This window comes from Lathyrus oleraceus, chromosome 1, assembly GCF_024323335.1.
Source record: "Lathyrus oleraceus cultivar Zhongwan6 chromosome 1, CAAS_Psat_ZW6_1.0, whole genome shotgun sequence".
NCBI classification, from domain to species: Eukaryota; Viridiplantae; Streptophyta; class Magnoliopsida; order Fabales; family Fabaceae; genus Lathyrus; species Lathyrus oleraceus.
Genome location: NC_066579.1, coordinates 105,463,724 through 105,478,147, shown reverse-complemented (window position 1 = coordinate 105,478,147; position 14,424 = coordinate 105,463,724).

The following is a 14,424-nucleotide window of genomic DNA, read 5'->3' as shown; positions in this document are numbered from 1 at the left end:
TGCATAACATTCTATATAGTATTCTCATAGTGGGTCAATCCAGTATAAATATTACTCTGAATATTCATACCTATGTTTAAGACTTGATAACTCCTTATCCCTGATCCATGGGATATGATCATCAGTCTATATACATAATAGTCTTAATGCTTTAATGTTATCCCACTTCACAATAAAGCTCGACTCCAAATACTTTAAGAATAGTGTCCTTATGTTTAATGGGATCTCATGATTAAGTCACACTTGATACATTAAACGGACTAGCTATTCTAGGGACTTTATTAAACAAACATAATAAAGAAAAAGCCTTTTATTATTAATAAATAATTCGATACAAGTACCAAAAGTATTGGCCTCTAGGGCTTACACCAACATACTCCTACCTGTGATTCTGATGCCTTATATTGACCTCCTAGCTGCTTTTACGACTTGTTGGTATCTACGATCTTAAAATATATTTTCTTTCTCTTCATAACTTAATATTTTAAGGTATACTTCAACATGCTACAATTACATAATCACATACTGGCTCAAATCAAGTTTACATCAATGCAATCATGCTATATTTTTTTGTCTTTAACAATTGTTCTCGTCCCTAACAACCTTTATTATATAGGTTTGCATCATTATTACCCTTAAACTTGGTTGGTGATAGATGTTCTAGTCTATTTTGTTCATTATTTATATTTTTGATTTTATGGTAATTATTTTTTAGATGAGTGATGTTATCCTTCAAGTTGTTGGATCTTATGAAATTATCAATGCTAATTATGCTAGTATTTCTATATCTTTAAATTGTCTTTCATTTTTAGCAATTCAAATATTATCATTGATGGCAAAGATCATATTTATTTATATGTATGATTTGTCTATTGGTGATTTAACCTTTGAAATTCAATCATATGAAAAAGTTACAATTATAACAAAAGGAGAGACAAATTGAGATTTTTTTATTGAAAGGATGGTCGAAGCCTAAAAGAGAAAGGACAAACTACACCAAAATTACCCGGGGAACAGACAAACCCAACAAATAACTTGCCAACAAGTGATTTATAAAAGATGGGCAAAGATAAAAAATACGTGTGACTTCAGGTGGCTTAAACCACTCTTCGCAAGAGCATCTACGTATAAATTGGCTTCACAGTAGGTATGCCTGACTGTGATTTCCACATCCTGCTACATATGAGACCTGATTTTTGTAATCAAGTTTCTTCCCATAGCATTACTCGAATCCTTTACATTAATGTATTTGACCACTTGAAGTGAATCCCTATTAACTTCAATAGATTTGAAACCTAATCTAAGCGCAAGCCGCACTCCTTCAAGAACTCCCCAAAATTCTGCAAAATAGGCACTACAAATACCTATTATATTTGCAAAACCTCCTAACCACTCCCTTGCAGTTCCTATGTTTAAACCCCTGCAACCCATATTACCTGATATATCTCTAGATCCATCTGAATTAAGCTTGACCCAACCTTCCCGAGGGGGCTCCCATCGAATTAGAGTCAAACTCTGATGGTGGTTCATGACTATCCTCGAAACATTCCATGCTTTTTTATACTCCTATAGCAAGGTATAAATATGTGTTGATGAAAAAAAAAGGCTTGGAAAAAGCTTCCTCATGAATTTCCTTGTTGTGCCAATTGTAACGCATCAAACAACGTTCAGGACTATCGACATACCTCACAAACCAACACGAGTCTTTTCAGCATGTTTTGACCTCACTCACACGCTTTCTAGGAAACTTCCTAGAGGGTCACCCATCCAAATACTACTCCAAGTCAAACACACTTAACTATGAAGTTCTTATCTGTTGGTCTACTGAAAAGAAGATGCATCTTGTTGGTATAAATAGTACCAGTAAATCCTTATAAGTCTTCCATCAACCATGCAGTCTCATCCCTACATAACCTTAGGATCCCTCTCATTCCAATGTGAATTTGGTTTTTCCCTAGTAGCTGCTATGAGTGTCTCATTGTCATGCCTCGTGCACAGACAACCACTCCCTCACCCTCGGGTGTAACATGTAACCACACTCCGCCCTCTTCAGTCTCGGGTGTTACATGTCCACCAGCTTCCGCTTGGTTCATCCCTGGACCACATCATACTGGGAGAGGTCTGGCTCTGATACCATTTGTAACGCCTCAAACTGCTTTTAGGATTATCGACTAACCCCGCAAATTAACATGAGTCTTTTCAGCATGTTTCCAATTCCAGATGCTATGACAGGAAGTTGCCCAAAAAGAATCCCAACTCTCATTGCAGTTCTAGCCTAGGATGTTCATCATATTGAAATTCATCCATTATTTAAGATCTCTATAGAAGAATTGTCTCTCTTATTCGTATGCACTGCTGCTTGTTAGAGGGGAATCATAATGGGACAATCGCGAAGCACATGATCAGTATCTTCTTCTACATCACCATAAAACCTACACATTTCACTTCTAATTCACATTCGACTCTTTTTCCAATTTGTTAACAACCTGTCATGCCGCATCAACTAGACAAGATATTAAACTCTCTCGGTGGTCTACATTCTCCATATATTGCGCCAACTTTCATCCCCTTTCAAACTTCCATCACCAGTAATAAATTTGTAAGCATTTACTACTGAGAACTCACTGTTATCCTCGCCAAAAGCTATTTGCATGTCTGGTCCAGCTTCCATGCACAAAGGCATAATACTCGCGATTTTATCAAGGATGTTTTGAGGAAGCCAATGATTTAATAGGTCCCAGTTCCACTCTCGATTGATGTCCAAAAATATGCAACCTTGCCCTCCATAATATGAGTTAGGATTTCAAGGTACAAATCAATACCTCTAATGTTTGGAGCAATCCGTATAGTAGCCCAAGCATCCAAAGACATGCCATTGCCTACTAATCAGAAACATTTATCATCAATCTTGGGCCAAATCCTGACAATATTCTTCCAAAAACTTGATTGAGTCAGTTTCATACTAAAATTCGTGTTGTTGACACCATCTCATTTTTTATATGATCAATCATATGCATATCTCGAGGATGTCCAACCACGGGAAACTTTTGAGGACTCATGTTGTGGCCACTTGGCTTCTAACCCACAATATTGAGGCCAACGGGGATAATGGAGTAATTAAACTTATGTTAAATTTTAGAAGGAGTAGAACTATTTGGTTTTCATATGGGAACTTGATCATAAAGATTATGATTCATGATGGAGTCATTATGGTGGGAGAAAATTCGGATCCATGCTCCTTAAGAAATAGAAACACTACTCCGAAGCACTTGAAGATTACCAACATGGATATGGTCTGAGTGTACAACACACCTGTCGAGCATGCACTTTAGGCTCCTCAGCAACCAGAGTCGGTAAATATGGAAGATATTGATTTTGAAATGCCACAAATCCTCCAACACAAGCTCTTCTCAACAACATACTTACAACATCTCAAGATAACATGATGCTTCAACCGATGTCTACTAAAGTAGACTTTCTATCTGATCACCTAGCAAGTACTAGAGTACCAATTCCACCTAGAACCATACGGTATTTGGTCCTAAGTCCTGCAACCCTTTAGCAATATTCAAAGCATGACAAATAATATCATAATAAATGTGTCTTTGAGGTGGTACAATCTCCTTCCTTACTTTAACACGTGCCAACTGATAGTTTGGAGCCACAATAGGTTGCCCTTCACTAGAAATAGAAACCGAAGCCTCAAATTCTTCTCAGTTGTAGTGTCACTAGTATAAACCTCCACCTCAAATTGAGTTTTCTTCACCACAGTTTATGTTTATTTTAGTTTCAGGTCTTTGCACTTCATCTCCATATGAGTCTCATTAAAAGTAACATCCTTGCTTATGATAAACGATAATCCTCCAGGTTTCATATTCCATAACTTGTAATCATTCACACCTTTAGGATAACCAATGAATACCTGTTTCACAACTCTAACATCAAGCTTTTCTTGCGTTATATGCTCAAACATCAAAGCTCTGAAGCCCTTAAAATTATAGTACTATACTAGTTTCCCATTCCAAATTTCCATAGTTGTCTTGAAGCCTATCTTATGGATGAACAAATATTAATCAAGTTAGTGGCTCTAGCAATGGCTTCACCCCCCGAAAACACTTCGGTAACCCAACTCCCAGAAAAATTCACCTTATCCTCTTCAAAATGGTCCTATGCATTCATTCAACTATACCATTTATTAGGGATGGCAATGGGTAGGGTACTATAATATTTGTACCATACCCGCAGTTTGAAAAAATCCTCGTACCCGAGCCCATACCCGTTGGGCCCCAAGATTTGTACCTGTACCCGTATCCTATGGGTACCTAAGTACCCGTACCCATATCTATTTACATGCATTTCTAATAAAAATACTTGATTAATTATAATTTATCATGTAATTTTAAGTTTTTAATAACACTAAAAAAATCAAAGGATGTTATTGTTGAGTTAAGAAATACACACACATTTATGTAAAAATGCATACAAGTTAAATAGTGATGTATAAAATTGATAAATTAACTTGTGTACATAACAATAAAAATAAAAATAAATAAATATATATTGTGCGAGTATGGGGCGGGGTGGGTACAAAAGTACCCGTACCTGCGCCCATACCCGCTTATTTTAATGGGTAATTACTTATGTCCGTACCCATTTTTGTGGGTTTTTATCCTATCCCTTATGGGTAAATTTTGCGGGTACCCATTTGAGATGGGTCTAATTTCCAACCCTACCACTTTCCGAAGTGTGCCAACAATGGCTTTACGCCTCTTTATACCTTATTTTCTTCAAAACTCATTAAATTGCTTTGAAACAAACTACATACCATTGCCAATTATTAACATATTCAACTTAGTTCCCAATTGATTTCATATAAGAGTATGTCATTCCTTGAAATTTTAAATGGTGTCACTTTTATTTTCCATAATGTAGATCGATAAGTGTACTTGCTAAAAGTACAAATGTGTGACATTCCTTAGTGATTTAGGGATGTCTGAGGCTTTAGGGTTGATATGGTATTGAGAGATAACTTGCATAAGGTAATAAGCTCTTGTATGTGTGTATTTCTATCGTGTTCTTCTTTTGTATCACGACCCTGATGTATTTATATTCCCCAAGGTCTTAAACGGGTTCTTCCAAGGATGTAGCAGCCACTCCAAGAATAAGTGGTTAATTCCCTAAAATCTAGGAAATCTAGTTAAATCTCACGATCACTTATGTAACGTCATTTACCTAATACATGTCTCACGCACGATCATATACTATGAATGGGGTCATTAGGATTTGGGTGATGTATCTGGAAAAGTGTTGCTCGATTTAAAAGAAGGATGCTCGAACTAATGAAAGGGCGAATTGGGAAGGACGAAGGGCTAAGTGTATGCTATTTTCCCTCCCCTAAGATATCTTTCAATTATACCACTACACAGTTCCTTAAGCACGAGATCTCGTAGAGGCCAAAGTATTTTAATTATTGACTCTTCTTAGGGCCTTTCTAAGGAGCCTCGTGGAGGATTTATTCCTACCTTTATATCTTAAAGTTTTAGATGATTTTTATGGATAAGGGTAGGCTAAATCCCTTGAAGCGAGATTTAGTTAAGTCTCTTAGGAGATACTTAGTGATTCCCTCAGATGAGACTTAGTTGAGTCTCTCAGGTGAGACTTAGTTGAGTCCCTCTGACCTTCTTACAAGTGTATGACTGTGTGTCACATATCAGTTAGAAAATATTAAAGCATATGTGGAGATAAAAGTGTGTGAGGCATTTATTGTCATCGATGATGACTTAACCTTGGGATGCCCAATTGGCCTTATTTCTCCACCACATGTTGAAACATGCAAAAAATTTGACATCTAATTGAAAACCTATGGGCCCCTTTATTACCCATACATTCCCTCTTTTATTTAAGGATAAGACACCCAATTTTTTCATTTTCCTACACTCTTTCTTGCTAGAGCATATAGAATGTTCCTTTCACCTTCATGAGCTTAAATGCATACTCTTACACAAGTACAAGTTCTACACTCTTTTCCCCCTTTTATTTATGGTGATTAGTAGGGATTTAGATAAGGATAGAAACCCGGTTGACCCCTCGAATCGTGATGAGTATATAGCTCTCTGTAACTATTATTATAGGAATGTTAGGTGCTTGGACAAGATTATTGACTGTAGATTGGTAGAACTATGCATGTTTGGCACTTGTTAGAGTTCCTTTAACTACCAAAGTGATAACAATGGTGGAAGTGACAATGACTCTTATTTTCCCAAGAAACGAGAATATTATGGCTACCTCATACTCTGAATCCAAAGATGTAAGAAAAATTGGGTCTACCTAAACCACTGAGGACTACATAACCTCCCTTTGGTAACAACTTGCTTTTTATCCCTCTAATCATGAAGACGAAGTTGTTCTAGAGGTGTGCTCTCTTGAAGACAGGGCCAATATGGACGCCTCTTACACCTCATATACTTCTTTCTTTTATTTATACCTACCCACCATTCGTGAGGTTGGGGTTCACCTCATCTTTTCTTTCTTTGCTATGGAGGTTCTTTTGGTGCTCAATATGATCCCCTTTCAAATCACACCTAATGTTTGGAGCCTGATTAGCTAATTCGAGATCATATGTTGGCAGCTATGGGTTGACCCAACCATTAAAATATTCTTCTCTTTTTACTGTACCAAGGCATTTGTTTCCTAGAGTTAGGTGACCCTATCTAGCTTTCCTAGAAGAGTGTTATTCAAACCTTACTTTATCCATTTCAAAGGTTAGAGGGAGAAATTTTAGAGGATGGTGGGAAGGGATTGTCCCTATGTAATTACTATTGAAGCAAATTATGCCCTCAGGTTTCCCTTCTCCTAGACTGATGATTCGATAATGATCAGTGGGTAAAACTATACTTGCCTCACTACTTACGAGGTTAAGCTGGTCCGAACCCTAGATAAGTTTAGTGCCATGCAATCCAGTTCCATTATTATTCTAAATCAAGGGGATGATGAATTCCTAAACAAATATATAATTAAGTTTTAGTGATGATGTATTCTCTTATTTCTCATATAACTCTTACTAATTGTTTCATTTTGCCTGTATAGTAGAGAAAATGTCTAAGATTTCCTCTAAGGAGACGAGGGAATAACTTTCCTAGAGGAAGCCTCATCAACTAGGTTCAAGTAACCTTTGCAGCTACCTTGAAGGTCTGATACACAAGGGGATAAATGTTTACCTGAGGGTGAGGCTCCAACTGAGTCTCTGGCCTCGAAGAACCAAATGTGGGAGGCTGACTCCCTCTCTAAGGGTAGGATGACCCAAGTGATTGTTTTAGAAGGGGTTGTCGCCCTAACATATCCTAAAAAAGAAGGTCTCGCTAACTAAGTCCCCATGTGGAATGATGATGTTTTTGGAGCCATCTAATTTAAAGGTGTTTGCCTCCATTTCGTCGAAGATTTCCCAGGGGACTATAAGGTTATCTGCAATTATCCATCCCCAAAGCAGTCCAACCTTAAGGAGGCTCGCCTTATAAAGGTCTTCCTTATAGAGCTTTTTGACAAAGAGAATTATAAAAAGGTTGATAAGGAGATGACGACGAGGCTTTCCAAATACAAAGGAAACCTGACCAAATGATCAACTATAATTGAGACTTTGCAATAGAAGAAGGAGACCTTAATGAGAAAGCTCCAAGATGAGAATTCTAAGTCGAAGGAGATTTCTACCAAGGAGCATGAGTTGTGCGAATATCTGAATAAGGCCCTTAACACTCATAAAAAGCTGAAGGACGGGGTATCTACATTGGAGGACAATTTGGCATAAACCCTCGACATCCACTTTGAGGGGCCTAAGGAGAAAATAGACTTTCTACATCCTGAGCTGGATTTGAGCCCTATGGACATGTTCAAAATTATTCACGATATCTAGTTGGTGGATGTCTCAGATGTTCCCCAGTCTTATAACCCCATCGCATCGCCTGCCATAGATTTCCAAGTTGAGTTTGAGGGTGACAAGGTGGTGGAGGATGCCAATCTAGTAGAGACTTCCCCAAAGGATTCTCTTGAAGAAAAGTTGGTTTCTTAAGGGGGCCAATGATGTGAAGACTCCTTTCTTATTTTCTTTACTTCTTTTGTAATAGTGACCTTAGAAGTTAGCCCCAAGGGCCTTTTATGGAATGTTTAACATCACCCTTAATGGCTCCTTGGCACTTTAACCTCATTTATCTGTTCTTTTATATGAATCATCAGGGAATTTCCTCGCCCATGTTTAAGATTTAGTGTTTGAGGCCTCTCATATAGCTTTAGGGTGATGAGGGTTCCACCTAGGGATCCAACATTTGTTAGAACTTTTATTGTAAGGATTCCCACATAGAGATTTGACATGTTTAATATCCTTAAAAGACGGTAAAGACTCATGCATAAGGATTCAACATGTTCAATAGCCTTAAGAGGCGAGGTTGCAAGGACTCCCACATAGAGATCCAACATGTTTAATACCCTTAAGAGGTAAAAATGGCTCCCATATAGGGATTCAACATGTTTAGTAGCCTTAAGATGTAATAAGGACTCCCACATAGGTATCCAACATGATCAATAGCCTTAAGAGAGGACGAGGACTCCCACATAGGTATTCAACATGTTTTATAGCCTTAAGAGGTGGCAAGGAATCCTACATAGGGATTCAAGATGTTTAATATCCTTAAGAGGCGAAAAGGACTCCCACATAGGGATCCAACATATTTAATAGCCTTAAGAGGCACCAAGGACTCCCACATAGGGATCCAACATGTTCAATAACCTTAAAAGATGACAAGGACTCTCACATTGGGATCCATCATGTTTAATAGCTTAAAAGGAGATCTTGACCATATTCCTTTGATCCTTGATATCTTACAAGTAAACTTGAGGCAATCCGAACTTGCATAAATAAAGTGAGTTACGCATTAAATACCACACACTACTCTAATAGCACCAAAAAAGAGTTCCCCCATAAAACGTCATTATCCTTACAAACATGACCAAAAATATAATTCTCCTAAACCAAATAAACATTAAACAAACTGAACTAACTAAGACCCATCACCCTATCAAGCATCTCGTGATAAGAGATCTTCCTCCATAGACTTCACGTTCTTCTCATTTGAATTAAGGCTTTCTTAGTGGGAATTTTCTGTAGTGGTTTTCTAATTACCTTTATACTCATGGTGTTTATGCCTACTATCTAGACTTTCTTTAACTTCAAGATTTCCATGTAGCACTTTCTGGAGATCTTCTGGTTCCCCCTGGATAAAATTCAATCGCTTATCTGGGAACGGGTACTTCATGCATAGATACAAGGTGGATAGGGTGGCCCCTAACTAGTTAAAGGCATGTTGCTCTATGATCTTGTTATACAATGAGGGAGCATCAATGGATATATATCTTATTCTGATCTTCCTGACATTCCCCTGCTCCAAAGGCATTCTTTAAAGTTATGCAACCCTTTATCTTTTCCTATTTGCTCAAAAAACCCACCAACGATCCCTGAAAGGGCTTTAAGTCCTCCAAATTCAGGAGGAGCCTCTCAAATGCATCCCAATAAAGGATGTTTGCGGAGGTCCCTTGATGAATCAAGACTTTTTGTGTCTCCCATTCGTCGATTCAACAAAGATAACCATATGGTCATCTTTGTGCAGGTGAATATCAATGACATCCTTATCGGAAAAGGTAATCTTGGCCTCTGGAGCTTCTGAATCGTCTACCTCGTAGTCAATAGGCAACCCACCGATAGCCAGGACCTGACAAACATGTTCTTTGCGGGTGGGATTAATATTTCTTCCTCCAACAAGTCCTCCCATGATGGTCTTAAGGGTATAACGAACAAACATGCCATATCCTTCTTTATCTAGCTTTCCCCCTTATTAGATCATGGGATGTCCGAGGAATCTTGCCCTTGAGAATTGGATTCATACGGTCCTCTAGCAAATCTTCCATTGATATATTTCTTCATATGACCTTCTTGGATGAGATGCTTTATCTCCTTTTTGAGTTGGTAACAGTCTTCCATTAGATGTTCCTTGACCTTATGGAATTTGCACCAACTGTGAGGATCAAGTCCCATGACGTCCTTCTCCAGAGCTGATGGTTGGGGCATATTATGCATATCTATAACCTCTCACCATATCAGCTCTCGACGGGAACTTAGAGGAGTAAATTTTTTGGTGGACTTTTCGCTTCACTTGAATGTCATTTTGTCTCTCGTGGGCGGTGTGTACTGGTTTCTTCGTGAGCTATCACTTATAGGAGTATGTTGATATATGATTGCTCTCTTCTCTCTTGATATAGGATTCTACTCGCGTCACCACCTCAACCAAAGAAGTTGCAGGCCTTTGGGCGAGGGTTTCATTAAAGTTCCTTTCCTTGAGCCTGTTCTGGAATACTCCTATAAACATTTCCTAGTTTTGATGGATTACGTTGATAGTTGCTTCGCTCAAGCGGATGAGATAATCCCTCAATGACTCTGATGAGCCGCAAAGTATATTGAATAGACTGGTGGCAGTAAGCTTTCAGTGTCTGCTTGCAGTGAATTGATGGACCATCTTCTTCATAAGTTCTTAATAATTGGTGATAAAGATATTAGGGAGTCCCATATAACATATCAGGGTTGCATCTCTAAAGGTATTGGACATGAGCTTGCACTTCAAGGAGTCGGGTGCCACAATGATGGCCATCTGATTGTCGATGAAGGCCACAAGCTCATACGTTTTGTAATATCCATAGAACTTAGCCAACGATGGCGCCTTGAAGTTCTCACGGATGGGTAACCCCTATATATCGCCCGGTATAGTTTGTTCCAATACTTCTAGATCATCCACCATATTTATTCCTTGCTAGAAATGTTTGATATGAATAAAATTATCCTCCAAGGTTTGCTTTTGAAGATGAAGTTCGTCCATAGAAGCACGTATATTTATTATGACATTTTCCTCGTCATTAGGTTACTCGTTGCTAGAGTCACTGTCTTATTGTTCACCATGATGTAGAGTTGGTGCAAAGACAATGCTCTGGTTAAATATTGTGGCAGCGGGCCATGTTAATTTTACCGGGACCATACGATGGACGCCAATTGTACTTACAAAATTTACAAATGCGTAACAACCTCTAGTGATTAAGGTTTATCATATGCTTTAAGATTGTTATAGTATCGAGAGCTAGATCACGTAAGGTAAAAAGCTCTTGTATGTGTGTGTGTTTGTCTTGTTCTTCTTCTGCATCATGACCCTGGTGTATTTATAGTCCCCAGGACTCTCAACTGTGTCTTCCTAGGATGCAACAGCCACTCCAAGAATGGATGATTGATACCTTGAAATATAGGAAATGTAGTTAAATCCCATGATCCCTTATGTAACGCTCGTTGACCCAATACACATCTCACACACAATTGTGTACCATGAACGAGGGCATTAGAATTCGGGTGATGTATCTAAAAAATGGGCACCCGATTTGAAATAGGGTCGCTCAAACTAATGATAATGACTTGGAAAGTACGAAGGGATAAGCGCATCCCTTTCGCCCCGCCCCAAGATCTCTTCTAATTATACCACTACAATATTAGTTTAGAAAAAACATCGAAAATAGTGAGGAGATAGAAACCACCATATTAGTTTCCACCCTTGTTAGACCCTATAAATTCGAGTGAACATACTCAAATGGTCTACTAGAATTATGTATGTCACTCCCAAACTTCACCATGTGTTGTTTCCCTTGAACGAAATGATAAAAAAAATTAGTTTATTCAATTTCTCACATTCTAAAAACTTTTATTAGCTAGCTCAACTAAGCCTATTTTGTTAACATGTCCTTATCTTAAATGCTATAGCTTAATTTTTTCATGAAATTCTTGACTAACTAACGATGCATGGCCCATAACACTGCAACCATCTAAAATATACAACTCTCACATTTTAGACTTTTTAGCCATAATCAATGCCCCATGTGAAATTCTCAGCACTCCACGTTTATTTTTAGTAGAATAACCTATATCATCGAATATACTTTTATAGACAACAAATTTTGATTAAGTTCATGTACATACCTTAAATTCATAGAAGTAACTCACGATTATTAAACATTTTAAGTATAACTAAATAATACCATAAACTTTACAAGCCTTATTATTACTGAGTGGATAGACCCCAATTTATTTCTGTTACAAAGTATCAAATTATTATTTCCTTGGACACATGTGATAAGATCATCATGAGTCCACAACTCAATTCTTTTTTGTCTTCAACTTCGTCACTACTAGTGAACTAATACTCTCATAATTATTCTCATCCGAGGCAACCACAATCAGAACAAAATTACCTTTGCTATCTCCTCAGGACAATCCTTTTTAAAGTGACAAGTTTTATGACAAGTGAAACATTATAACTTCAAGTTATCAAAACCTTTGAGATTAGACTTTGACTAGATATCCCCCCTGGTTTCCTTTACTCTCATTCTCACCTCTTAAAACACTTAATCCTTCACCACTATAGTCAACCTTCAACTCTTTCATCTTGGTTAACACCTTTGTGAAGGTAGAGAAAAACAAGAAAGGGGGTTTGAATTGTTCTAGGAAAATGAAAACTTTTGAGAACTTAGGCACACACAGAATAAAAATGAATTCAACACAGAATTTTATAATAGTTCGCTTCAAAATCAAAGCTACTCCAGTCCACCCAGTCAAGGTGATTTCACCTTCAAAAAGGACTTAATCCACTAATCTTGAAATATTACACAAACAACCGTCTAAGAGAGAAAATAATCCCTTATCCCTCTCAAGTAATCAGACTTCACAGAGTCACTTTAGGAAATATCTAAGCAATAATATGATTCTAGTAATGAATAGTGTTTCTAATAATAAGCAAATATTACACAAGATAATAACAAGAATTATTCTCACGTTATAGCAGCAACTCATGAGAGAATAAAGAGTGATGGAAGTATTGTATTCTCGTGTGTTTCAGGTGTTTCTTTGTGAAGCTTTCCATCCTTTTTATAGGAGAGTGAGAAGACCGTTGGGTGATGTTAATGCCAGAATCTTGGGCATTGAAGACTGATTAACTCCATTAATTTCCTTGTTCTTTCCAAAGCAGTATGGAGCGTAATAACTTCTTTCTAAAAAAATAGTTTCTTTCCATAAGCAAGGTTCTTCAACGTTAAGCTTTCTTGAATCAGCAGATTTTAGTCGGAGTCTTCATTTAGTAATATGCGTCTTCAGAGGATTCTTGTATCTGTCTGTCTTCAGAGTTTCTCTTTATTCAACTTCTTCAAAGCGTATGTCTTTAGAGTCTGGAGTCCTTCTTCTCTTTCAAAGTGTCTGACTTCTTTAGTTTTGCCAGCACATGTGTTGGATCAGAGTCAGAGCTTCTGGTTACGTATCTTCTAAGTAGCATCTTAACGCTTGATTCTGTATCTGATGATTATCTTTCTGATTGTTTTGATCAGAGTCCTGCACACTTAGAAAAATTTCGTTAGGGTACCATTTTTGTTTCATCCTTTGTTATCATCAAAATCTTAGAGATACATTGTAGAACTAAATTTGTTCTTACACTTTATTCTTAAAGGTGGTTGAACATCTTCCAAGGTGATAATGATTTTCTTACTATAAATAAGGGCATCCTTGAAATTCTAAAAAGGGGAAGTGAGTTCAACAAGAGTAGATATTTGTCCTTATCATTGAGTTTATCCTTACTATCTTGCAAGTCATTAATGATCTTCATAAATTATGTCAATTGCTCCATGATGTATTTGTTCTCCATCATTTAAATTGAGTAAACTTGTTGTTTCATACACAACTTGTGAATTAAAGACTTTGCCATATAGAATTATTCAAATTTCACCCACTTCTCCTCTTTGTCTTCTCCCTGACGACTTTCTTTAGGACTTTATCTCTGAGATACAAGATAACGACACTCTTGGCATGCAAGTTTGACCCACATCTCCACCATCTTGGTTTATCTACTTGTCTTAGGCATGCATAAATGCCTTATATTTAAGTGTTTATACATACTTTTGTTGAATTAAGATTGCTCGCATTTTCACTTTCCATAATTTGAAATAGTTTGTCTATGGAAATTTTTTGATGTTCCATTTATAATTGGTGGTGTTCACTTATAAATTTAATCATTTTGTTCCACGGTGGGAGTAACTTGTTGTGAAATTGAATACTCAAACACACCAAAAACTTGATATGTTAAACAAAAACAATGTCAATCAATTTAATGGTCTCGAGAAACACACAAAATATCAAACAATGTAAGCAAATTCATAAGAATGAAAATAAAATAAAGAGCAAGTGCACACATAATTTGTTTAACCATTTTAATCATACCAATATACTTTAAGAGCGAGAGAAACTCTATTGTTCACTATAACCTAAGAATTTTTACAAGAGATTACAATACGAGTTACAAAAAAATA